This window comes from Dasypus novemcinctus, chromosome X (genome assembly GCF_030445035.2).
Source record: "Dasypus novemcinctus isolate mDasNov1 chromosome X, mDasNov1.1.hap2, whole genome shotgun sequence".
NCBI lineage: Eukaryota > Metazoa > Chordata > Mammalia > Cingulata > Dasypodidae > Dasypus > Dasypus novemcinctus.
Genome location: NC_080704.1, coordinates 174,839,998 through 174,866,754, shown reverse-complemented (window position 1 = coordinate 174,866,754; position 26,757 = coordinate 174,839,998). Strand labels below are relative to the sequence as shown.

Here is a 26,757-nt window from a genome sequence, read left to right as displayed (position 1 = left end):
TGAAAAGAGGGTGGGAGAGGGAGATGACGGTGGGGACCTATTCTCCTGGGGAGGGTCTCCTATTTGATGGGGCGTCTCATTCGTGGTAGGGAACGACTAGGATTCAAGAACTCTCCGGTGCTGAAGGGCCCTTGATTCTTCATTATGGAAACGGCAGTGAAGAAGGGCATACACAGGCAGCTCACCCAGGAAGAAATAGACATACTTAGTCAGCTCTAAAATGTCAGCCTCACTGGCAATAAAAGAAAGGCAAATCTAAACTGTGCTGTATTTCCAGCTATGTAATTGGTAAGATGAAAAGCAACAATAGAATCCCGAGATGGTGGAGGTGATGGGAAATGCCTGCTCTTGTTCACGGCTAGTTAGCATGCAAACTGCTGTGAACTTTAAGGAGGGCCAGTCAGAGTAAAGACTAGAACATATGTACAAACCCTTTGACCTAGAAATTACGGTCCTGGGTATTTATTCTATGGGAAGATTCAGAGATTCCCACAAAGATTTATGAATGTGGATATTCAGTGCAACATTGTTTCTAAGAGTGAAAAATGAGAAACTTCACAAATGTCCACTCACGGGTGTTTGTTGAAACAAATTACATGCCATTCATAAAGTTATCAAAAATCCATGTTCTCAAGGAATACTTAAGAATATAGGAAAATGTTCGCTATTTTTAGAGGAAAAAAAAGCAAGTTAGAAAGTGCCCTGCCGAACCCTTTTCAATAAGCTACTTGCAAATATCAGCTGAGACCATGAATATAAAAGTGATTTGCTTCTGTCTTTTCCACTTACGTATTTCTTAAAATTAATTTTACAAGAAATATAGGTTATACATTTATCATAAAAATCCAATAAAGAAATATTAAAAAGAGATTTGTGACATGGGAAGAATTATATGCATGCGAGGGGGGTATTCTTAAGCTTATTCTTGAGATATAATCAGTTCTTAGAAACTGTTTCCTGGCCATGGTTTAGGAGAGCTGGTGGGCAGCAGGGACCTCTCCCTAGACTCACTAGTCAAGGAGCAAGGGGTACAGAGCACACTCAGGCAAAGCCCCCACCCAGGCCAGGATTGCAAGCCTGGGAGCCACCCACACACATTTCTTAGGAGAATCAAAGCAGACTCACATATTTTTTTTTTTTAAGATTTATTTATTTATTTAATTTCCCCCCTCCCATGGTTGTCTGTTCTTGGTGTCTATTTGCTGCGTCTTGTTTCTTTGTCCGCTTCTGTTGTCGTCAGCGGCACGGGAAGTGTGGGCGGCGCCATTCCTGGGCAGGCTGCTCTTTCTTTTCACGCTGGGCGGCTTTCCTCACGGGCGCACTCCTTGCGCGTGGGGCTCCCGCACACGGGGGACACCCTTGCGTGGCACGGCACTCCTTGCGCACATCAGCGCTGCGCATGGCCAGCTCCACACGGGTCAAGGAGGCCCGGGGTTTGAACCGCGGACCTCCCATATGGTAGACGGATGCCCTAACCACTGGGCCAAAGTCCGTTTCCCCAGACTCACATATTATCTTTCCCAAGTACAGGTCCCTGTCTCCTCCCCCATCTTTGGAGCACTAGAAGGCCAAGCAGCAAGAGTGGAACTGGACATTTGGAACAAGATCACAGAGGCTAAAGAGCTTGAACTCTGCCTTGTGGACAGCATGCCCTCATCCTCCTGGCTCCCTCTCTCTGCTCCTACGGATCACTGCTAAGACGGGGCCTCCCCTCACCATCATCATCGTTATTCCATTCAGTCTTCACGGCACTATCACCAGTTGGGAACAGAACATACCTCTCTTGTGATGGAGTCCTCCATCTAGACTAGGTAGGCTTCACAAGAGCTGGAACGCTGGATTTTGTTTTGTTTTCTTTCTACCACTAGCACCTAGAAGAGTTCTTGGTATGTAGTATGTGATCAGTGCACAGCTGCTGAATAACCGTCTAACATCATTTTTGCATAGCAGGAAAAAGAATCAATTCAGAAGCTTCAGACCACTTGCTCAAGGACACCCAGCTAATAAGTGGAGGCATTGGGATTTGAGCTCAGGCTGCCCTCCTCTAGGACCTGTTACTGTAGCCACTGATCCTCTGACTGTGTCTTATTCATGATGATATTCCTGTGAGCCAGAAAGGGGCATAGAATATAGTAGGTGCTTTATAAATATGTGTTGAATGAAAACATTTTTTTCTTCATCTTTGAACCTGCAGCACCAACACAAAGCTTTGCACCTGGTGGGTGTTCATTCATCATCTGTTGTACAACTGCAAGGCTGAGTGGGGCTAGCGGCAGGAGAAAATGGAGGGCAGCCTCCTCTCTGCTGTGGTCAATCACAAAGACACTGCCAAAGGGGCGCTGTGCCTCTTTCAGGACCAGAAACAGAGCACTGGGCTCCTTCTGTCTCTCCTGGTTGCTGCCTGCCTTGAGTGGAGTATTGTCCTCTCAGTCATCTCCAGTAAGCCAGACCTAGGTTCAAACCAGGGCCACTTACCTGCTGTGGCTCTAAGACAAGGCACTTAGGCTCCCTGCACCTCAAGTTTGAGCCCCTAAAATGGTGGTAATAATTCCATCCACTTTAAAGACTGGTGAGAAATCAGCACGGTGATGCATGAAGAGGGCTCAGCATAGTGTCCGGCACAGAGTAGATGCTCCAAAACGTAGCCAACACTATTGGAAGAGACAAAGGACAGTGGTCTCTGGCAGAGCGGCCTCGGCAATCTGTCCTCCCCGAGCTGCTGCTCAGCTGCTGCCACTCAGCTTCCCTTCCTTGCCTTATTAAGCCGACTGATCGCTCTGTTTGGCTTCAATTCACCAGCCTTGGCTCCTTATCCATCTTTCTTAGGGCAAATTGGGGCTTCATTCCTCTCTGATTTCACACATAGGAAACAATTAACATGAGAGAGGTGTGGTCACCAGCTGTCTTATGATTTGGGTTTCTTTTTTCCCCCTTTATATAAAAAAGAAAAGAAAAACTCTGGAGGAACTGGGAGAACATACTACAACAAAATGAAATCTCAGAATTGATCATCAGCTCTCATTCGCTTCTTGGATTCCACTTGACTATGAACTTCTGCAGGGCAATAATTGGATCTTCTTTTTCCCAGGATTCTCCTTGAACAGACCAATATGGGCAGCCCATACCCTCCCAGTCACCAGCAGGATTTTTGAGAGTCTACTAGGGTTGTGCCCTCTAGATGGCTGGAGATGGTCAAGGTTGTGCCAGCTTAAGCTGACAATGGTAGACCAGTGCTTCTCAAATTAGAATGAGCACATGAATCACCCAAGGGGCAGGAAAAAAATCCAGACTCTGACACAGGTGGCCCAGGGAAAGGCTCAGTCTTATGCATTTCTAACAAGATCTATGGCCCATGAACCACAATTTCAATCATGAGAATGGAAGGGAACACCTCAGAAGAGAGGGCTGTGATGGTGAATTTTCCCTTCTTTTTTTAAAGATGTATTTATTTGTTTATTTATTTATTTATATCTCTCCCCTTCACCTCACCACCCCAGTTGTCTGTCCTCTGTGTCTGTTTGCTGTGTCTTCTTTGTCCGCTTCTGTTTTTGTCAGCGGCACGGGAATCTGCTGTGTTTCTTTTTGTTGCGTCATATTGTGTCAGCTCTCCGTGTGTGCGGCACTATTCCTGGGCAGGCTGCACTTTCTTTCGTGCTGGGTGGCTCTCCTTATGGGGCACACTCCTTGCGCGTGGGGCTCCCCTAACTGGGGGATACCCCAGCGTGGCTCAGCACTCCTTGCGCGCATCAGCACTGCACATGGGCCAGCTCCACACGGGTCAAGGAGGCCCGGGGTTTGAACCACGGACTTCCCATGTGGTAGACGGACGCCCTAACCACTGGGCCAAGTCAGTTTGACTAGGTCATGGTGTCTGTTTGGTCAAACCCTGGCCGAGCTCTTACTGTGGAGGTATTCCATAAATAGGATTACCATCTACAGTCAGCTAAACTTAACTAAAGGAGGTGACCTTCCATTCTGCAGTTGGGCCACATGCAATCAGTTGGAGGCCTTCCCAGCAAGAAATGAAGGTTCCAGGGAGTGAAGAACTCCTGCCACAAGACTTCAACATCAAACCTTACTGCAAATTCCAGCCTGCCAGCTTCCCCTAAAGAATTTGGACTGAAGACTTTAACATCACCTTTCCTGGAATTTCTGGCCAGTTTGGAATTCAGACTTGCCAACCCCCACAACTGTGGGAGCCAATTCCTTATAATCAATCTCTTGACACCCACATGCCCACACATCTACTGGTTCATTTCTCTGGAGAGTCCTGATGAACACAAAAAGTCTGTTTTCACTTCTTTTGGATTCACTCCTGCCACATTAAGGAACTTACTTTCCAACTCTTTCAGGCTTGTTCTCAACCTGTTAGTCCTGCATGCATAGTCAAGAGCTCCTGTGAAACAGCAGATGCTGTCCTAACTGTTCTCCTTGGGTCCACTCTGACCACCCCAATCATCTGTTTGCCACCTAGAAGGCAAACTTAAAATGCAACTCTGACCACGTCACTCCTATGATTAAATCCTTTCGAAAACAGTCGACTCTCATTCTTCGTGCTAGCTGTGTTCTAGAAAGTTGCCACAGACTCTGAACCATTGCTCCCAGGGGAAATACATGGTTAGGTTCCTGCAAGCCTCCATCACAACATTTCTGCTCACTGATGAATACGTGGCTCGTTTCATGTGGGTTTCTGTTTAAAGGAATCTTCTCGAACATATATTGATGCTTCATGAACATTGAGCTTACGGCCCAAAGCAGTATGTAACTCACGCCAGAATGAAACTCGTCTAATACAAGTATTTTCTCTGTATGTCACATCACAGCTTTCTTGCACTTGGGAATACTAGACAGCACTTCAGCACTATGTAGGGGGAAGATTTTAAACAGCAAAATCATCACCTATAAGCACAAAAATGCAAACACCATGGCATTAAATATGCTGTGAAAATGACATTTGTTTACAGTAAAAGAGCTCAAGACAGAAGGCAGCGCATTGCCTGGTTCCATCTCAGCTGGAAACTCATGCATTGTCTAACTCAGCTGTTTTGCTGCTCAGCACGGATCCACGCATGACTCTGAGTAGTGGTGTGGGGATTAGAAATAAACTTTAGTGAGAAGGTGAATTCATCATACAGATGATGGGATAAGGATGGACTGTATTTCCTGCCTGGTCCACATATTTCCTAGAAACCCTGAGCAATAGTGTTGCTAACCCCTACCCCAGCCTCATATCCTGCAGTATTCTCTGCCCTTCTGGACAGGTGGATCCTGTTTCACGCCCTCCAGCTCATCAAGTTCCTTTCCAGGTCTGCATCTTAGCATCAGCTGGTTTCTCTGCCTGCAACAGTCCTCTTTCTACCTTCAGTACAATTTCCCCCTCCTCAGCGTCCAGATCTCAGATTAAGAGTCTTCTTCCCTGACCCCTCTCTCACCACTGCTCTCCCAGGTCAGGTCCCCTGTCCATTTCATCCCTGCCCTGCTTCCTCTTTCTCCACCGTAACGCCTCTCACAACCACAATGGATGTATCTCTTCTCTCCCATTTACTCTGTCACTCTACCTGTTGATTTCCTTCCTGATCCTTTAGTTCATTACTTTCTTGTTGCCTCATTTCTTTACTTGTTTCTGCACTGCATCTTGCACTAGACTAGAAACTCCATGAAGCGGGGACTGGTGCAGGGTCCCCGCAGTAGTGGCAGCACCAGGCACAGCGCCCTGCACTCACGGAGGATGCTCAGTGGATGAGTGTCGAATGATCACTCAATAGGAAAAGCTCTCCATGGCATAAGAAGCACACATGTCGGCTTAGATTACGTCTGTCCTTTCAGTTTCAGATTGATCTGTAGCCCCAGGAAGCCGAATTCTCATTCCTACTGGGAGTGAGCGGGGCTAGGAGGCTGCCTTCAACAGTTCCTATCTTTTGACTTAGGCCAAGTGTCATCACCTCCATGAGCCCCAGTTTCCTCCCATGTCAAACAGGGAGAGTGGTTGCCTCTATATAGGATTTCTGTGAGGATTAATTGCCTCCTATAGGCATGGCCCTCAGGACATCATGACCAAGCTCAAAATATGGCAGCAGTCACCCCAAAATCACAAGCAACAAAATAAAAAATAAACTGGGCTTCATCAAAACGAAAAACTGCTATGCACAAAAAGGTAACTATAAAGAAAGTGAAAAAACAACCCATGGAGGGCGGGAAAATATTTGCAGATTATGTATATATAAAAGGTCCAGTATCTAGAATATATAAAGAACCGCTACAAATCAACAGCAAAATGGCAAGCAACCCAATTTAAAAAAGGACAAAGGACTTGGGTAGACAGTTCTCCAAAGAAGATATACAAATGGTCGATAAGCTCATGAAAAGATATTCAGAATCCTTGGCCTGTTAGGGATATGTAAATCAAAGCCACAACGAGAAAACACCTCACACCACCAGGATGACTGTAATAATAACTATTAAAGGAAAATAACAAGTGCCGGTGAGGATGTGTAGAAACTGGAAATCTTGTACATTCTGGTGGGACTATAAAATAGATGCACCGTGGAAAACAGTTTGGCAGTAGCTCAAAATGTTAAACATAAGAGTTTATCATATGGCCCAGCAAATTCCACTCATGGGCATATTCTCAAAAGAATTGAAAACAGGTGTTCAAACACAAGTTGCCCATGAAGGTTCACAGCAGCATTATTGACAATAGACAAAAGTTAGAATTGATCCAAATATGCATCAACTGAGGAATAAAAAAACAAAATGAGGTATATCTACACTACAGAACAGTACTCAGCCATAAAGAATGAAATACTGATACGTGCTACAATGCGTTTGAGCACTGAAAACACTTTGCCAAATGAAAGGAGCCGGACACTGAAGGCCACGTATTGTGCGATTCCATTCATAGGAAACATCCAAAACAGGCAAATCCATAGAGACCGAAAGGAGATTATCGGTTGTCAGGGGCGGGGGTGAGGGGAACAGGGAATGTCTCTCTGGGATGAAGGAAATGTTCAGAAAAGTGAAAGTGGCGACTGTCACGCACTATTGTGAATGTACTAGAGGTCGCTAATGCTAAATATTTTTTTGAGCTTACTGGCTTTATTTTATGTTTGTTTTCTTTTTTTTCTTCTTCTTCTTCTTTATTTTCTTTTAAATGTTACATTCAAAAAATATGAGGTCCCCATATACCCCCCACCCCACACACGCCACCCCTCTAATTTTATGTTAAATGTATTTTACCACGATAAAAAAAATAAAAGAAACAGCAGCAGACATCTGAATTTGGAGCACCCCCTTCCCTGGCTGGTCAGCCATTCCCTAGGTTCAGTCCCGATGCCCCTGGGGACAGGTCTCTCCCCTCTGGTTGGCCGGCCTGAGGCTGGCACACAACTGAGCAGGTGGGCTCCTGGGTGATCCAGGGGGACTTGGAGGTGTAGAGGCATATCAGCGTCCTGGCGCCCTGCAGCTTGTAGCTCAGGTGGCAGGGGAAGTGGGCCACCCCGCCAGAGTGCAGGTCCATCATTGTGACATCCCCAAAGTCGGGCTGGTGGGGAAAGTGTCAGCTCAGCATGAAGGCTGCAGGGAAATGCAGAGGCAGACACAGTCACTGTGCGGAAGGGTTGATGGAGAATGTGAACCCCCTCCTGGGAGCCCATTTGTGCTGAAGAGAAATGATGAGGATGCTGGGGACCCTGGAGTCACCAGAGGAGGGTCCTTCTTTGACTGCTGTTGATCACGTGGTGCGGAGAGTGCCAGGCTTGCCCTCCCCCTGGGCTGAAAACTCCCCAAACTGCCTAACCATGGATGGAGGTTTGGGGTGCAGAAGAGTTTCCGATACCTCATCTCAGTCTCTCTCCACGTGAACAGAGAAAGAGCCTCCTTAGAGCAGTGCCTGGCACGTAGTCAGCCCACACTAGAAGAAAGAGTACTCGGGGTTCTGCTCGGGGTCTCAGCTTTCATATGGAGAGCGGTACCCACCCTAGCTCCTGCACCATACAATACCTGTATACTCTCCCCCAACACAGACCACCTACATTCCCAGTATTAACTCATCACTGATTGTGCCTCAACAAGCTAATTTTTAATTAACAAAGACAACAAGGGAGCCTCACTATTGAGAAAGTTGTAATGAAATAGACAGTCCCATCCACAGTTGACAACCTGTTTCAGAAACATCTAGGGAAGAGCTACCCGTGGTTTCCAGGGATCTGGTCAATTCAATGGAAATGTGGATTGTCTCTTCAATACCCAGACATGGGGCTAACAATTTCACTTTCTAAATTTTGGCAGAAGAGGAACTCCTAGTAAAGCACAGGAGGGCTAGAGGCCCTAGAACTGCTCAGTAGGTAAGTAATGTATGCCTGAGAGTGAGGAAGGAGTAGATAAGAAAGCGTGAGAAAGAAGGAAGATTTGAGAATGGAGGGTGGGAAGGAAGCGAGGAAAGGAAGAAATAAAGGAAGCAAGAAAAGAGAGAGAGAAAGAGAAGGAAGAGGGGCAAGAAGAGAAAAGAGGGGTGAACAGAGAGCAAAAGAGGCTTATTTTCATTAACTCTACTAAATTGATGTTTCCTTCAATCATGAATGGAAGTAACAAACCACAATATATGGATCTAACCCGAGTCTTTGCCACCCAAATAAATTGCAGGTATTTTCATACCACAATGGATTTCTTGATGTGTTTTATGTTTCTCAGTACTTTGAAACTGCAGTCATTATCAGAACCATCACTAGATCTTCTTATTGAATGTATTAATAAAGGAGCACATGGATTACTAAGTCATAGATTGAAATAATATTTTGACAACTGCAATTCAATATAAGCAGTTTCCTTTTTAAATTGTATATATTTTATTTTATGCTTTTAAAAACATTATTCTGAGGCACGGTTCACAGAGGGATCCTTGGACAAAAAGTCGGAGACCTCCTGCCTCCAGAGGGAAACTGAGGCAAACGCCGGCATCGTATCAGCCTTGGCCAGAGCCTACCCTGCTAGTGCAGCTGGAAGCTCCTAGGGCCATCATGCTGGGAGGTCGGGAAGTAGAAGGTGGGGCTGTGGATCACCTGCCCCTCCACCAGGAGCGTCTGATTGGCCCAGACGGTCACCATGCGGCCGCCCACCCCACGTTGGGGAGCAGCTCTCCCTCCGACAGTTTCACATTCTTCACCTGGGGACAAGTGACTCTCCTCTGTGAAAGCTTCCCTGGTGGCCAGAATTTGCTGTTGCCTCCAATGAGATTCTACAGTGTCCCCTATAAATATCAACTAGAGTTCTTAACACACAGCATTCTAATGTCCTTGAGGCGTGTCTGCCTCAACCATGAGACCGGAACTCCTGTACGACAGGCACCGCATGATTTCTGCTCATCACAATACCCCCTCAATGTGCACAGCTGTGCTTGGCACATAGTAGGTGTCTGATAAATGGCTCCATATAGGACTAGACACAGAGTGGGTCTCTTCATGGTATGAAAGAAAGGGTCCTTCAGGCAAGCCACAACTCTTCTCTAGGTTATTTTAGTTCCACTAACGTTTAGGAAGCATCTACTCTGTGCCCCCCACTGGGCTCAGCTCTGGGGCTGCAAAGACCACCAGCTCTGCTCCTGAGGGGCATCCCTTTTATCCTTCCTGTACGAGTCAGGTACTTTTTCCTAAAGTACAGTTCAGATCGGGTCTTGCAACCGACCCAGCTCAAAAAGTTCCAAAGGCTTTTTGTTTTTAATAGTTCATTTTTTAAAAAAACAAATCAATTGCATTGATAAAGCATACGATTCCCAAAGGCTTTTTATTGTCCATAAGAAAAGGAAACCAGGCAGCGCTGTAACCTTGGCCTAGAGGGTCTGCCTCCACCCAGCACCAGCCTCCTTTTTTTGGCTTCAGTGCCCTTCCCCTGGGGAACAGTAAACTGAACAGCTCATCACTCCCCAGGCAGGCCTCTCTGGTCCACTTTCAAAAGGACTTCCACAGATAGGGCAGTTGGCTAACAGCTGGCACCAGAAGGGTTGCACAGTGAGGAGACCTGCTGACCTGCCAGCAGCTCTCTCTCTGCTGGGCTCTGGCTGACGCCTCTATATTCAGGGCTGCATTTACTCCTCCCTGAAACTCAGTAAAGCACCATCATTATTATCCCTAGTTTACTGATGGGGAAACTGAGGCTCAGAGCAGTCCCTTGCTCAACATCTGCACACTCCACTGGCAGTGCTGGGCCTTAACCCCTGGATGGCTGATCCCAGAACCCAAGCTCCTACGCACGCCCTGCTTTGCCATTCTCAGCTCACAGGCCACCCGCAAGAAGCAAGTGGCTCAGGCGGGGCTCCCGGGAGTGTGTGTGCACGGAAAGGGCCACGCACGTGTGTGATTGAGAAGCGGGGCATCGGGGGATGGTCACGACGATTCGTCAGCACGGCGCCTCCACGTGCCTCCAGCTCTTGCAGCTGGGCACTCGACAGAGAGAAACAAACTGAGATTGGTTAGGAGGGAATCACCGAGGCTGACTCGGACAAACGTCCAGAGGCCTCCTGCTGGGTGGGGCTGCCAGGGCAGGGCAGCTGCTGCGGTGACCTGGAGCTCCACCAGGTAGCCGGTGTAGACGGTCACGATGTACGTGCACTCCAGGAAGTTGTTCAGGGGCAGGGGTGGGTAGTCTCTGGAGTCGATGTACGCCTCGAGGTCAGAGAGGCTCACACTGCACAGAGATGGAGGAAAGACTTTAATTAGGGCCAGCGTATCTATGACTTCTCAGATGGCCATTGCGGGGGCAGGGGGGCAGCCTCTGGAGGAACCTTTGTTCTCCTGTCCTTCACCCCACTCTCCCATTGTTGCTGATTCTCTTTTGGCTCCAACATCCACATGACAATAAAAATAACAACGTGAACATGCCATGATCACTTAGAGTACCTGTTGCAGGGCACGTGCTAACCAGTCCATAGGGGAGACCCCATTTCATGGTCTTAGGTGCCAAGATTTCAACCCCATTTTAGAGACAAGAAAACTAAAACTTGCATACTCAATATATACCTCATAAAGTTGTAAAATCAGAATATACGGAGGGCATTATGCTTTGTATACTCTTTATCTTCAGGGTGAACGTTATTTTTAAGCTGTAACTTACATCATGTAAAACTTGGTTAAGTAAATTAGTAGGTAATTGACATTTCAGTAGAATCAAGAGAAATATAAATGAGGAAAAAAACTTGGCAATATTTGTTTTTGATAATAGGAAATAATGCAATAATGAATCCAAATGGAACATAAGGCCAGTGTTTAAAGTTCCTAACATCTAAACAAACACACAAATCATACAAAAATTATTTCTGAATGTAATATAAAAAAAGCCAAAAAAATAGAAAAAATTATTTTGGTACCCAATTGTGCAGAATATAATTTGGTGTAGGGAAACGGACTTTGGCCCAGTGGTTAGGGCGTCCGTCTACCACATGGGAGGTCCGCGGTTCAAGCCCCGGGCCTCCTTGACCCGTGTGGAGCTGGCCCATGCGCAGTGCTGATGCGCGCAAGGAGTGCCGCGCCACGCAGGGTGTCCCCCGCGTAGGGGAGCCCCACGCGCAAGGAGTGCACCCATAAGGAGAGCCGCCCAGCGCGAAGGAGGGAGCAGCCTGCCCAGGAATGGCGCCGCCCACACTTCCCGTGCCGCTGCCGACAACAGAAGCGGACAAAGAAACAAGAAACAAGACGCAGCAAAAAGACACAGAAAACAGACAACCGGGGGAGGGGAAATAAATAAATAAAAAATAAATTAATTAATTAATTAAAAAAAAAATTTGGTGTAAATAAGGTGGACAGATTTCCAATACGGATTGATAGCCAGTCAACAGCCTTTGAAAACATGTATAGCCAACTAGCAATTTCCTAAGACAATGTGTGTTTGCAGTGAAAGATTCCTACTAAAAATCAACTGTATTTAAATGTGTCTTACTCAAGTAGGATGTTCATGATACTAGCAATCTTTTAAAAGTGAATACAAAACAGCTATTACAACATTACTATAAATAAAAATTACAGAAGAAAAACCAGCAAAAATCTAAAGCTCAGAGTGGGGCAGTGCCTGGGCCGGACTCACACAGCAAGCAGATAGCAGAGCCAGGGTTCCAATCCAGAGCTCTCCCTTTTCAATGACTGGCCACATTGTGTTTGTCCTAAAGTGGATGTATGGTTGAGGCTTCCCTGTTCGAAAATGGAAGAGAGGATGGAAGGCGGAAGAAGAGACCCCTCAAGTGCATTTTATAATCAAGTCTGGGGAAGTGGAGGGGAGGATGATCTGAACGCAGGCTGAAGAGGCCGGTGTCCTCTAGATGTGTGGATTCTGAAAGGGTCTGAACCCGGCTGGCTTTCACTGTGTGACCTCGGGCAGGTCGAGGCACGTCTCTGGGTCTCAGCTGCCTTTAAAATGGGGAGAGCAATGGAGAGCTTGCAGGGTCAAGCCCTGGGCAGGTTCTCAATTGGACGTGACTGGCCTGGGGGTGCGGGGTCCCCGGAGCTCCCTGTCCCGTGCCCTGCGCACACGAATCCCACCCCCCCGGGCCTGCTCCGTGGTGATGACGGTGGACGTCGTGGTCTCCTGGCTCTCCTCGGAGGCTGACCCCGTCAGCTCCTTCTCCCCTCCCTTGTCCGGCCCGGCCTTGTCTGGGAAAGCCTCGGGGGCCTCCTGGGATGCGGAGGGGTCCGGGGGGCCGGGCCCCTGGGGGGGTGGTGTGAGGGCTACGAAGGGCTACGCTGGGAAGAGGGCGATCTGCAGGGGCGCGGGCATCGTGGGCCCCGCACCTTCCTTCGCTTCGGCGGGCAACTCTCCTCCCAGGGGCAGGAGGGGCGGGTCCCCCTGGGGGAGGCCCGGGGAGGAAGGGACCAGAGGGCATCTTGCCCTCTGGAGGTCAGCCGCCAAGGTCGCCCGGGGCCTCAGCTGCCTCCAGGCCGCCTTCACCTGCTGCGGAGAAGGCGGCCCTGCTTGGGGGTTGGCGTCAGCGGGAGCGGCGTGCGCGGGGGGCAGGGAGCGCGGCGGGCGGGATGCGCGGGGGGCGGCGTGCGCGGGGGGCGGCGTGCGCTGGGGGGACCCCGCGCCTCCAGGGGCAGTGCCGACCAGGCGAGAGCGCCTGTAGGGACCTAGGGGGCGCCCCCGCCAGCTGCACCTCGAGGAGGCTGTCCCATCTGGCGGGCACAGTTCAGCGGCGTTGGGGTCACTCTCTTCCCCGCGCTCTGGGCTCCGGCTCCTGCTCCTTGGTGCGCTAGAGGACTGAGGGTACGCGGCCAAGGAGCCGGCGTCTCCATCGGGGCGACCATCTGGGGAAGAGAAGTAAAGGCCAGTGAGCTGGGCCTGGGGGGTGGGGGTGGGGGCTTATATCTTCTGCCTTCTAGCTGTCAGACAAGGAGGGTGGGCCTCCTGGGGGGTCCCAAGGCTTGCCAGGAAGCTGGCACAGTCTGACAGATTGGAGGTGCTGCTTCAAAAATCCCCTTCTTCCCTTTTGATTCCTTCCTTTCTTCCCTTTTACCTCTTTCCCTCTTCCCCCTTCTTTTCCTGTCTTTTTCCTTCCCTCCCTCTCTTCCTTTCCCTGACTTAGGAGACTTGGCATTGACTCTGCAAGGTGAGCTAGGGGCCAGGCTCTGGCAGGTTCTGTGCACGCTGCTAACTCACTGCTCTTTAGTTTTGTCTTTAAAGTCAAGTCATAGAAGAATTTCAAGTGAGCCTTGACCAGAGCCGCTGTCTGGCAGAATTGTGCCTGCAATGGGCTTTGTTTACTTATTGAAGAACCAGTCGCGCCAACCACCTGCAAGCTGGCAGGCGGATTTGCCTCTCTGAGCCTCAGTTCCTTCAACTGTAAAATGGGACTGTTATTTGCCTTCAGGTTGTCATTCGAGGTGTGTCATGTCTCACCTGTAGTGAGGACTTAGTACATGCCAGCCTTCGTCTTTACACTCATCATTGTACCCAGAACCGTTGGGTGGGAAGTTGGTGGGGCCAGGAAGCTGATGAGGTGATCTCCAGGTGGAGAAGAGTTACATCGTGGAGACAAAGGCCCTCGAATTGATAGCTCCCCTTGTCGATTTTTCTGCAGAGACACACTCACTCAGTCCCAGTTTCTGAGTTTTTCAGTACCGTCCTTTAAATTTATTTCAGCAGCCACTGGCAAAGCTTATTTACTTTCATGGATTTGGTGGCAGTGGCTTCATCTATACATACCGCAGCAGTTTGCAAGTAGCATCTACGAATGTTCCTGTTGTGTAACACTGATGACCAGCCAGAGTGCATTCCAGGCTGAGGGGAGCGCTGGGGCAGGAGAAGGCTGGGAATTGGGTAGGAGTGGAATTGGGTGTGTGGATGACCTGAGGGCAAGTCAAAGTCGATTGGGAGCCAACCTGGCTTCCTGATCCAAGGTGGGAAGCATCAGGGCTTTAGAGTCAGACCTGTGTTCAAATCCTGCCTTTTGCAATTACTAGTTAGATTTGCCTGGGCAAGCCAGGGAACCTGTCTGGAGCATAGCAGCTGTTCTTGGTAGAGAGAGAATTCCATCCACCTCAAAGATTAGATCGGATGTGGAGCTGCTCAAAAGTAATGGTTTTTAGGCTCAGTGTTCCTTTTCTCAGATGATTGATGTTGCCCATCTCTGTAAAGTGAGAAGAGGGTGATGGGACAGAGAGAGTAAGAGGGAAGGGGTCAGGAGACCAGTTCCTGAGCCTCTGCTGTGGTTTGATGCAAAGAGATTGGCCCGGGAGTTGAGGGACCTGAATAGAGGGTCTTACTCTTTCTAGCTTAGCTGTGCATGGGTTTCCTCTTTTCCCATCTTCTACCCCTGTCTGTCAAAGGGGAAGCCAGGCTAGATGAGGTCTAAGACCTTCCAACTATAACACTGCCGGCTTTTGAAATGACCACGCAACTGACAATTAGAATTCGAACCATTTGTTAAGAACCAAGTTGACAGTCTCAGGGCAGACCCCGGTCTGTGAGTCTGTTGGGTCCTTTAGCCTGCCTTGGTCCCAGCCAACCCCTTCACAAACACATCCCCTTGATTATGACAAGGGACAAGCGAGAGAGAGCGATTTGGAAAACACGTTATGTCATCTTTATACCTACGAGGACGGTAACAAGCATATTACAAATGACTGAAGGCTTGTCTATGCCCCTTGACCGTAATACAAGTGATATTTGTAATGTACATTTTCTTGCTTTATTGAGTGCAAAATAAGTGCAAAGCATACACTGAACTCTTTGCGTTACCTCATTTATTTCTTACTCAACCTTATTAGGTAGGAATTATTATTCCACTGTTACAGATGGGGAAACTGAGGCTTAGGGATATTAAAATCATGCAGCAAAACCAGGTCTCAAGCCGAACTTTTCTGACCCCAAAGACCATGGTATTAATCTTTTAACAATAGGCCGTTTTGTTATCACTTGACATCTCCTTCCTCAGGTTGAACAGCCTCTCCTCCCTCCCCACCTCCTTCTTTCTAAATTCTCATTTTTGCATTTTCAGGTGAGTGGGTTTGAGTGGATTTTTTATGATTTTAAAAAATTTATTCTCTCTCCTTCCCTTGCTGTTTTGCACTATTTAACATCAGCTCTCTGAGGCGGCGCTGGCCAGCTTGAATTCACCAGGAGGCCCTGGGAATCAAACCTGGGGTCTCCCATATGCTGGATGGGCGCCCACTCACCTGAGGCACATCTGCCTCCCTTGAGGGTTTTTTAAAGCTCCTTTATAAGAAATTGCCCCCATGTTCCTTGTTAAAATACAAATTATTAGTCCTTCTTACTGTCCCACTGAATCTGAATCACCAGGGGTGGGGTTGGAAAGCTGCAGTTTCAAAAGCTGCACAAGTGGTTCCTATTATCAGGATTATAAGAGAAACCCTGGAAGCTGTGATCTAGTTTGCCTTTCATTCCACATTATCCTCATAAATGTTGCCTTCTAGGTGCCTGTAATTGCAGGTGATGGGAAACGGTGTTTCTTTTTGCAGGAGGCTGTCAATCTTCCCGAGGCCTGTGACCTCTCCTGGTTGACCACAGCCCACCAAGTCCTGGACACAGCCAACAAGAGCAGAAGGCAACACAAGAAAAAGGATTCCTCTCACGGCCACTGGTCCTGTCCCACTGGGGACCCTAACCATAGCAGATGCATAAACCCAGCTGGGCCAAGATTCAGTCTTTTCCCATGAAAATCCTGGCTGCCAAGAGCACTGAGTTTTTGTAAATCCATCTCCCCACCTGCCCCTTAGGGAGCATACCTGCACACCCTGGGACTTGATGGCTCCAAATTTGTGGCCATGTTTAGGGGAGCTGCGTGTGTTTCTGTGGTCTGCAAAGTCTGGTCGGGTAGAGGAGATGGTGGCCAGAGGAAAGCTGCTCAAAGCCAAGTCCCACTGGGGCTTGGTCAAGGATTCCAGGGCCGCAGGGATCCAGGGCTATGGGTTGAATCATGTTTCCCCCAAAGATATGTTGATGTCTTAATTCCTGGGTCTGCAGAATGTAACATTTTTGGAGCAAGGGCCATGACAGGTGGAAATAGGCAAGTTAAAATGAAGTCATTAATGCATTAGGACTGGTGTCCTTCTACGAAGAGTGAGAGACAGAAGGACATGAGAGGGGACGGCCATGTGGAGGTGGAGGCGGCGATGGCAGCGAGGCTGTCGCCAGTCAGGGAAGGCCAAGGCCAGCCCCGCTGGAGCCAGGAGGGAGGCAGGGCCAGGCGCTTCCTGGTGGACCTCAAGGGGGCGGGGCCTTCCTGCCTTCCTTCTGGAACTCTGGCCTCCAGAAAAACAGGAAAATCGACTTCTGGTGTTGAGAGCCACCTAGTTTGTGGGACTTGGCTAAAGCAGCCCTAGGAAATGAAGACAGCGGCAGCTTGTTAACCTGCTCTAATAGGCTGTCTTTCCTGGGTCCCCTAGGACCACTGCATTCAATGAACTCTTTCTCAGAGCACGGAACAGCTTCTCAATTGCAGGCTTACGTTTCGTGCACACTCACTTCCTTTACCATGTGTATTGGGCGCCCCACTCAAATGCTGTCACTCAATCCATCAGTGCATTACATGTTGAGCGCCCACTGTCTTCTCTGAGTGATATTAAGCAGGAGGAAATCATTGCTGTAAGACATGGCTCCAAGAATTAGGAAGGCAGACACCCACTGACAGCCAAGTACAGGACCAAACAGAAGAGCAGGAGGTTTCATTAAACACATGCTGATGTTGCTGTTCTCCCAAGGACAGTGCCCCGTGTCCTTGAATGGAAATTCGAAACCATTCTTCTTGTGGGGTCGTGTTGATGCTGGTGTGAGACATATATTCAGTAACACACCATGTAGTGTGGACTTCTAGGGGGTCCCTGGTTTTCCCTGCCTGGCAAAGGGGCCTGTGGAACAAAAAAGGTGAAGAGCCCCTGGTCTAGGGAGAGCTGAGCAACGTAAAAGGCAGCTGAGCCTTTGTCCTACCATACAGGGAGATCATCTCTCTCTTTTTCTAACTTTGAGGGGGAGATTAGATTGGAAAACATCCCATTAAAGTGGAAAAAGCACACGTTCTGAAGCAGAAGGTGTTTAAAGAGCCAGCAGCAGAGGGATGGCTGGAAAAGACCTGGAATTCTAAGCGATAGCCTCTCGTCCTGCAGACACACAGGGATGTGAGTGGAGGAACAAGGCTGGGGGATGCTTCTGCTGTTATGTTCAGTGTAAAGAACAAGACATAAAATTCTAGACCGTGCATGAAAATGACTAGAACAGCCAGGTAAAATAGATAGCAATGGAGAATTGTTTCTTTTGTTTGAAGGCATGACATCAAAACAGCGATCCCGATAGCCTCTGGTTGGTGGAACTGGTGAGGTTGGCATTTTCTTCCTTTAAATTTTCTTCAAAATGTGAATAGTAAGCATTTAATACTTTATTGAATGGGAAAAATTACTTACAAAAACAGATGTGACTCAACCTGTTGGGCACCGGCCTACCACATGGGAGATCGTAGGTTTGGATCCCGGTACCTCCTAAAGAAGATGAGCAGATGCTTGCACTCACCGCAACAAGCTAGACACCACACGCCCACAACAAAGAGATGCCTAAACAAGCAGAGGCCACAAGCCAGCAGACACTGCAGCTCCCCATGTCAGAATGGGGCTCGGGCATTTGGGCACTCGCTTCCCACAGGGGATGTCCTGGGTTTAGGTTCCTGGTACGTCCTGAAGAAGCTGAGTAAACAGTGAGCAGACAGATGAGAGAACCATCTGGATGTGGATGAGGGAAGAAAGAAAGAAAGAAATAGAGAGAGGAAGGAAGGGAGGAAGAGGAAGAGAAGAGAGAGAAAGAGAAAGAAAGGAAAGGAAAGAAAATAAATCTTTCAAATAAAAGATGTGGGTTAAATGCTGGCTTTGGCATGTGGCAGTGGAGGCCTTTGGAAGGCACACACATTTGTAATTAAGGAAGTTTCCTTTGCTGACATTTACCTCATTGGAACTGGTAGGGACAATGAGAATTCCTCCCTCATAGCAAGATTCACACAATGAGTACCTTTAAGAGGTAGGTTGGCAGGTGAATAAGCTGAGATATTTTTGGTAAAGGTCCTAAAATACATTCCTCTCTTCCAATCCTTCTTATACATCCATGATACAGGGATTTCTTGTACTCTGAGGATCCACAGTGAGGACTTGCCCAGCCTGCCCTGGTTAATCTGGCTCCAACGGGGACAAAATCACAAAGTAGAGATTGTATCTTAAAGCTCAAAAGGCTCCCCTAGATCGTGCTGACCAACTGCGCAGGTGCAGAGAGGTGCAATGGGCTGCCCAGGATCACACAGCTACTTAGTGCAGTTACAGAATAAGGCTAGGAGAGGCTTGAGAAACCACACCGAACAAACAGACCACACCAGAAATAAAGCCGGAGGCACGAAGGGAGTAGTTTTTGGACGACCTGGAGAATGCCACTTAATTCTCCTCTGCCTTCTCCACTGGGCTGGCTAATTCTTTTTGCCCTGTAAGATGTGGTGCAGCATCCCTGGCCTCCGCTCATTAGATGCTAGTAGCACTCTGCCTCCCCCAGTTGTGGCCATCATAAAGGTCTCCAGACATGGCCAAATGTCCCCTGCGGGCCAAATCGCCCCCCAGTTGAGAACTCCTGGGTGAACCCCAGTCAAGAAAACAGAGGCAAGCTGGCACTGCCTCTAGATCTGAGCAGTTCTACCCCTTTCGTTCCCCAAACTCTGATCAGCTTTGTTTCCTTCATCGATGAATTTTAGGGTTGGAGAGAAACTTCAAGATCAATCCCCATTTTGTAGGTAAGGAAACTGGATTGGGCGCTGTCTGAGTCTCCTCCTACCACTCATGTTTGATGGATGCTTCGTTCATTCCTTCAGTCATCCAGGTCCTACCACGTGCCAGTCACGGGGCCAGGCGTCAGGTGCTGGCCCTCCAAGGTCCTCCTGGGATGGAGAATGACTGATTGACACAACCCATTCCTTTCAGCCAGAGAGGACGCGGCTCACTGGCGCCAATCCTGGGGAGGTGAGGACTGTGGGATGCACTCCCGGTGCTGATGCCACCTGAACTTGGAGAAGGCTTTCTAGGTCAGAAGGCGAAGGGCGGGGATGGGCTTGGGGGCGGGGGCTCTGGAATCTGCTCCCTCAGCTGCAGCCCACGCTGACCGCTCTGATGAGATAGAGATGGACGCTTTACAAAGTGCATTTCCAACCTCAGCCCCATGGAAGCGTCCAGCCGCACCGTGAGGTTGACATTTTGATTTTCCCACTTTATAGCGCAAACAGGGATAGAGCTGGACACTTTCGGTCACAGTTTCCTTGTGCTCTTTCTCACACCCCCAGATGTTCTTTTCCGCTATAAGATGGCTTATTCGGAAAATGTGAGAATATCTACAAAAGGTAGGAAATCGGAAGTCTGAGTGCAGCCCCATCTCCCCTGCCCGGCTCAACAACCCTGCCCTCTAAAGGGAATCCCTGTTAACAGCATATTGTTTAATTTCAGAGAAGAAAGGGCAGCAGCGCTGAGGAGTGTGCAATTGGGAGTGAGAACTGCTCGTGTTCACCCCTGGTGAGATGTGGCACGGCCCCTGTCCCTCCCTCGTCCTCACTCTTCTCACCTATAAGGTGGCCGATACCAGCCCTTTTCTCTTAGGGCCATTAGTAAAATGAAATAACGCCTGTACAACACACCACCTGCATCCCGTCAGCTGTCGTGAGAGTCATGGTTATTTTCCGTCTATCTGAATGTTGACCAAAACATCCCATTATACATATTGTTCTCACACCTACTAAGACATTTATTTTGACTTATTTCCATCATTCAAAAACCTAAAGACTAAGACAACAAACACCCATAACTCCAGCCTAAGAAAAGGAATATAACCAATGCAATGTGGGTGCTTCCCCTACCGGTGGACCTACCTAGTGTCCTGAATTTGGTGTTTGCTCTCCTCATGCATTTGCTTATTGCACGTGTCTCTACACCTGAACAATATATGATATTGGGTGGCATGTTTTAAAACATTATATAGGGAAATGGATGTGGCTCAGGCAATTGGGCTCTGGCCTACCATATGGGAGGTGTAGGGTTCTATGCCCAGGGCCTCCTGGAGAGGGCAAGCTGGCCCATGTGGAGGGCAGGCCCATGCGGGAATGTGGGCCTGCACAGGAAAGCCGCCCTGTGTGGGAATGCTGCCTCACACGGGAGCGCTGGCCTATGCGAAGAGCTGGCCCAGTAAGATGATGCAATGAGAGACAGAAAATAAGAAGATGGAAGAGGAGAGGAGAGAAAAGAGGATGTACCAGAACAGGGGAGCTGAGGTGGCTCAAAACAGTAATCCCTCTCTCCCACTCCAGAAAGTCCCAAGATGGGTTCCTGGAGCTGCCTTGCATGAGAATACAAGTAGAAACAGAAGAACCTACAGCAAATGGACACAGACAGCAGACAATGGGGGAAATGGGGGAAACAGGGGGAGGGGCTGAGAAATAGATAGAAAAAAGTAAATCTTTTAAAAATATTTATATAAATGCTCTCATCCCGTAGGAATCCTCCTGCCACTTGCCTTATTTTTCTTGCTTAACACTTTGTGGGATTAATGCATCCTGATAAGTGTAACTCTGATGAATTCATTTTTCACTGCTGCGTAGTATTCCACTTACTTAGTGTTCTACCACCAAATTTTTATTTAACATCTGTCATGGAAATCATGGGTATCTTTTCATGTTAGCTATCATTGAATGTAAGATTTATTCTTTGCGAGAGTATCCTAGAAGTTGCATTGCTTGGCCAAAAGATTTACCTATTAATATTTGAAATACGAATGACACTGTAAAATCACCCTCCACAACAATCCAAATCTCTTTCTCTCCTCAGCAACTTTATATGGGAGGGCTGCTGGCCCCAGCATTGCCCACTTCTGATGACTTTTGACTAGACCATCTATATTGGATCTGGGGCAGTCAGACTCAGGCACAGCGCGTTTCTGAAAAGCTCGTAGGTGATTCTGAGATGCTCTCTACCTTCTCTCCAGTCACTTCTTCCTACCTGAAGCTGTACCCACAGTAGGAACTGACCTGTCACCTGCCTCACCACATTGTTTTCTCAAGAGCAGCCTGGAGCCAGGGCCTATGAGGATGCTTTGCAGGCCCACCCTGCATCAGCCAGAGTTATGGAACAAACCAGGCCAATGAGGAATAGTGTGGATATAAAAGCCCAAGAGCATTTTCGGGGGTTGGAGTTGTCCTTGGTGGTGCTGCAGGGACAGTTACCAGACAATGTATGTCCCCCCATGGCCCACTGGGTGGACTGTGGGAGAGTGTGGGCTATGATGTGGACCAATGACCATGAGGTGCAGCGGTGCTCAGAGATGTATTCACCAAGTGCGATGCATGTCTCATGATGATGGAGGAGGTTGTTGTGATGGGGGGAGGAGTGGGGTGAGGGGGGTGGTGGGTATATGGGAACCTCATATTTCTTGAATGTAATATTAAAAAATAAAGACAATAAAATTATATACTTAAAAAAAAAAAAAAGCCCAAGAGCAAAAGGGGCCCATTTATACAGCAATACTTTTCTAGAAAAATCAGGTGCTGAGTCATGGCCCATATCTGGTCATTGGTATCCACTAGAAATGTACATAATAGTCAAAACACAAAGTATTATTTGTAGACATGAAAATCCAGAGGCACCTTACACGTCTATCCATAGGACACAGTTCAATGACTTTAGAAATGCACAATGAAACACACTCAGTGTTCAAAGGCATGAGATGAGGCCACTGGTGAATTACATGAAGAATAACATGGCACTAAATTTCAAAATCACAGGCATATCTTTCCTTTGTCTCAGCCAGTCCATTTCTGGCAATTTGCCTTGCAGAGATATTTGCACATTTACAAAACGAAAACATGCAAGGTTAAGCCATGCAGTAAGTGCTAGAGACAAACCAAGTAGCTGTCAATAATATGAATCAATTTTGGAAAATTCATTCTGCAATGCTGGGCAACCGTAAGAAAGAAAGAGGAAGTATACAACAAATTAAAATTTTAAAATGACAGTTATGTGCCAACACGATTCAGTATCAAGTGAAAAATATCAAGACTGAGTAGAGTTTGTCTACTAGCTCTCAACGTGTGTACAGGGGTGCATTGGAACACAGTAATGGGGTTGCCCCAGCAGAGCAGGACCGAGGTTTGGGGTTGGGGAAGAGCCTCGCTTTTCGTCATGTATCCTTTTATATGGTTTGATTATTGTGCCATATGCATGCTATTTTTTAAAGACTTACTTATTTATTTCTCCCTACCCCCTCATTCTTTGTACTTGTCTGTTCATCGTCTTTGTTTCATTAGGAGTCACCAGGAACCGAAAAGGGACCTCGGATATGGGAGGGAGGTGACTAATTGCTTAAGCCACCTCCATTCCCTGCTTTGCTGTGTCTCTCATTATAGTTTTCCTCTTTGCCTCTTTTTGCATCACATTGTCGCGCCAGCTCATCATCCTGCTCGCCTTCTCTTTAGGAGACACTGGTAACCTCTGCCTCCTGCTTTTGTTTTGTCACGCATTTTGTTTTCCTTATTGTGTCTCTTGTTGCCTCACCTTGTTTTCTCATCTTACCACGCCTGTCCATTGTGCCAGCTTGTGGTCTTCTTTAGGAGGGACCAGGAAGTGAACCATGGACCTCTCATGTGTTAGGCGGCAGCCTAATTGCCTGAGCCACATCTGCTTCCTGCATGCAATTATTATAGTCACAATTAAAATAAAAATAATAGCCTCCCTTAGTTTCATCACCACAATTTCAGAGCAGGGCAAGAACAAACCCCAGAAGAGGTAGCCTTTATCTGGCTGTCTAATTGTTCTCACATTCCCATGGGAGGCAGGAAATTCTACCTTCCTCATCTGGCAGTGTCCAGGAAACAGACACCTCTGCTCCTTCTTTCCGTCTGTCCCTTGCTCACCTGGGGGGGAGGAGGGATTATCTGGCTGAAGGTGTCAAGGCCTCGCTGGTGCCCATCCAGTAAGTCCTGTTTCCAAGGCCGGGCTACTGCTCTGGAAAGTGACAGGGTAGCACTTTCTCTCTCTCTACTTATATCTGGGTACCCAAGTTGAATCACTTGAAGAGGACACTGTGGAAAAGTCCACTTGGTGCTCAGGTCCCAGCTGTGGTCTGCAGCCCAGCCTGACCAGTACTAAAGGTTATCCCATGTGGCTTCTTGAGTCTGTTTTCCCGTTGCCCAAAATCATAGATGAGGGGAGTGGATGAGCGTCAGGTGCTTGAGCGCTTCTTCCCACATGGGAGGTCCCAGGTTGCATCCCTGGTGCCTCCTAAAACCAAACAGCAAACAACAAGTGAACAAACAGAAAAACCGACTCAGGGGAGCCGATGTGGCTCAGTGGTTGAGCTCCGGCTTCCCATGTACAACATATACAAGGTCCTGGGTTCAATCCCCTGCCTTGGTACCTAAAAGCAAAAATCAGAGATGAGGGTTGGTGAGGTGGATGGAGACCATAACCGCCCCCCCCCCTGCTGACTAAGTAGTGCTCAGAGTCTCCAGAGCCCCTTCTAAGACATCTCCATCACCGTCTTGTTTACTATAGTTATGCAAAGCCCAGGTAACGTGGCTTCACCTAGCAAACCACGCTGTTCCGGGGAGTACTGGCTGTGTGGTTAAATCAAGTGACCTCGTGGTCCTCCACTTTCAGTAAGACAGATGGGAATATTCAGATGCACGTCGACCATCAGACACGGCAGATTTTCCACCTCATCTCTGAAAAGCATCTCCAGTTAAGATTTGTACCAGAGTGCTCCAGGAAATGCTCAAATAATCAAACACTCTATTTTAATTTGGGGGAAAAATCATCAGGAGTGGGACTTCTTTTAAGTTAGAAATAAGATCATAGGGCCTCTTAGCTTGAAACCCAGCAGTGGCTTCCCATCACATCGAGAATAACATCAAAATTCCTTTCCATGGCCTACAAAGCCTTTCGCATTCCAGCCTGGGACCGCCCTCTCCTTTACTACAATAAAGCCACACACAGGTTTTCTCTGTTCCTTAACCCTCCAGATTCATTCTGCACCCCAGCGCCCTTGCACATGCGGTCCCCGCTTCTTTTACATCTTTGCTAGACTGGGCTCTGCCTGGTCATTCAGATCTCATCTCACCTTCCCAAGATGCCCCTTAGCACTATCTAGCTCACTGCACATTCCCCGGTTGAATTTCCTTCACAGTGCTTATTGCAATCTGAATTCATCTTGATGACTTGCTTTCTTGTTCATTGTCTGTCTCCATGAGATGATTCACCTCCATACTCATCGCCTCTCCTGGCCCCACGGTAGAGTGACTGTGACAAACAGGCACCGTGTAGGAACCCCAGGATCCCCTCTGCTCTTGTCCCGCCTGCTGTGTTGTGCTCTGCCCTTCATTCTCTCCTAAAGTTAAGTTCCCTGAGTGCCGGGGAGAAAGTGAAAAAGCAAAAGCATGTAAACTTCCTTTATGTTGTCTCCCCTTCCATCCCCCACCACCTACCACAGGGTCTTCCACGTAGAAGAAATCCAGTAAATATTTGTTGAATCCATCCAGGAAGGAAGTCAGAAGAGCAAGAAGAGAAGGAAAGATGGGGTGGATGGGAGGAGGGCAGGCGAGGGGAGGCTAGTGGTCGTCTAGACTTCCCAGAGCGTCAGACACCCAACCACTGTCAAGGGAGAAGACACAGGGTGCAGTGGGGTGTTCAGCAAGGTCCTAGAAGCCGAGGAGGGTTCTCTCTAATCCAGAAATCTCAGAATTCTGTGTATGTGCGTGGGTGCTGGGGAGCATGGGGTTGGCCTCACTTACACAAGGCGACGTGCCCGAGCCTCGTCATTAGGAAAGCTTTGGCAGCCTTGTTCCCCACCTTCTCGTGGGACAGTTGTTCTAGTTTCCTTCCTTTTCTCCCAATTTATATACTGCCATTTCCCTCCACTGCCAGGACCTCAGTGGCAGCGAAACGAGTGTCAGGAAAGGGGAGACGAGAAGGCTGGGAACATTGACTGGCTCTCTGTGATTAGACCCCGACATCGTGAGCCAAGACTGCTAGCCTTCCTCTACTCTCTGGAGTGGCCATCACCGAGGAGAACGTGGCCCCCAGGAAAGCTCTCTACAGGCAGTTGCTCTCCATGTCAAGACACATGGGAAAATCCCCTCAATACAGATCAGCCTCAACCAAGAGTTCGACTCCACCAGGCTCAGGTGTCCAGGGCTCTGAACAGAACTGCTGAAGGTGATTATTGGTGGTGCCATCGTGCGGTCATAGACCAGATGGGGACTGTCAAGGTGGGCCAGTCCCCTGGGGCAGTTGAGGGACCAGGTTCTGTTCAGCACCATACAGGGAGCTGGACTTTTCATTTTTACAATACACCAAAGGGGCTGGTCCTACCAAGAGAGAAGCAAAGCGGGCCCGTGTTATCTTCAAAAGACATTTTGGGATAGCCGCTTGTTCCTAGTCTTCACTCCCTAACCCCCTGCTGACCGTCCTTATCTGACCTCCAGCAGCCTTTTCAGTGGCCTCCCTGCTCCCACTCTTGCCCCTCAGCCACTCCCCCCATGACAGCCAGAGGAATCCATCTAGACCACTCTCCTTCAGCGGCCAGTGGTGCCCTCTGGGTAAAGTTCCCTGACTGTTCCTCAAAGTGCCCCGGGGATCTGTCCCAGCAATCTCTCCCATCCTCACTTCTTGCTCTCGGCCACATCACACCCCAGTCCTTTCAGGCCTCCTAAGCTCACTCAAGCAATCAACCTCAAACTCTTTCCCTCCCCTCTGATCTCTCCGACAGTTCATAGCTGCTCTTACCTCCTCCTGGATCACACTTCTCTTCCCCTAACTCCTAATGTCACGAGGAGGTAAGGCGCGGCACTCATCACGCTGCCTTGTAATTGTCTGCTTACTTCCCTGTCATTCCTCCTAAAAGTAAGTTTCCTGAGGGCAGGGGTCCTTCGTGCCCTCTTCTTCACTGTCTCCCCAGAACTCATTCCATGGTCATGGGCCTGAAACATCGTAGTCCCCTAATGCATGTCTATTTAAAGGATTAGGAACTAGGAACGTAGCTACTCAGAGAGAGCAAGCCTCAGCCTATCAGAAGACACCAAATCTTTAAATAAGGGATTACAGAATCTCAGGTGGTTTGCACGCCTAGCCATCATAAAGGTCAATCCTTGGTAAAGCGTAATCCTAGTAAACAGGCTTCGGATGGAGAGATGCCCAAGGTGAAGATGCAAACCTACTTGTTCTAAAGACAAAATACCACTTCAGCAAGGTCCAGGCAGAGAGCCAG

At 48.3% G+C, this 26,757-nt stretch overlaps 1 pseudogene; it reads right to left on the bottom strand.

The window, feature by feature from the left end:
• LOC131277141 (seizure 6-like protein) overlaps window positions 1–26,757 on the bottom strand; it is an 80,897-nt pseudogene that overhangs the window by 51,238 nt on the left and 2,902 nt on the right.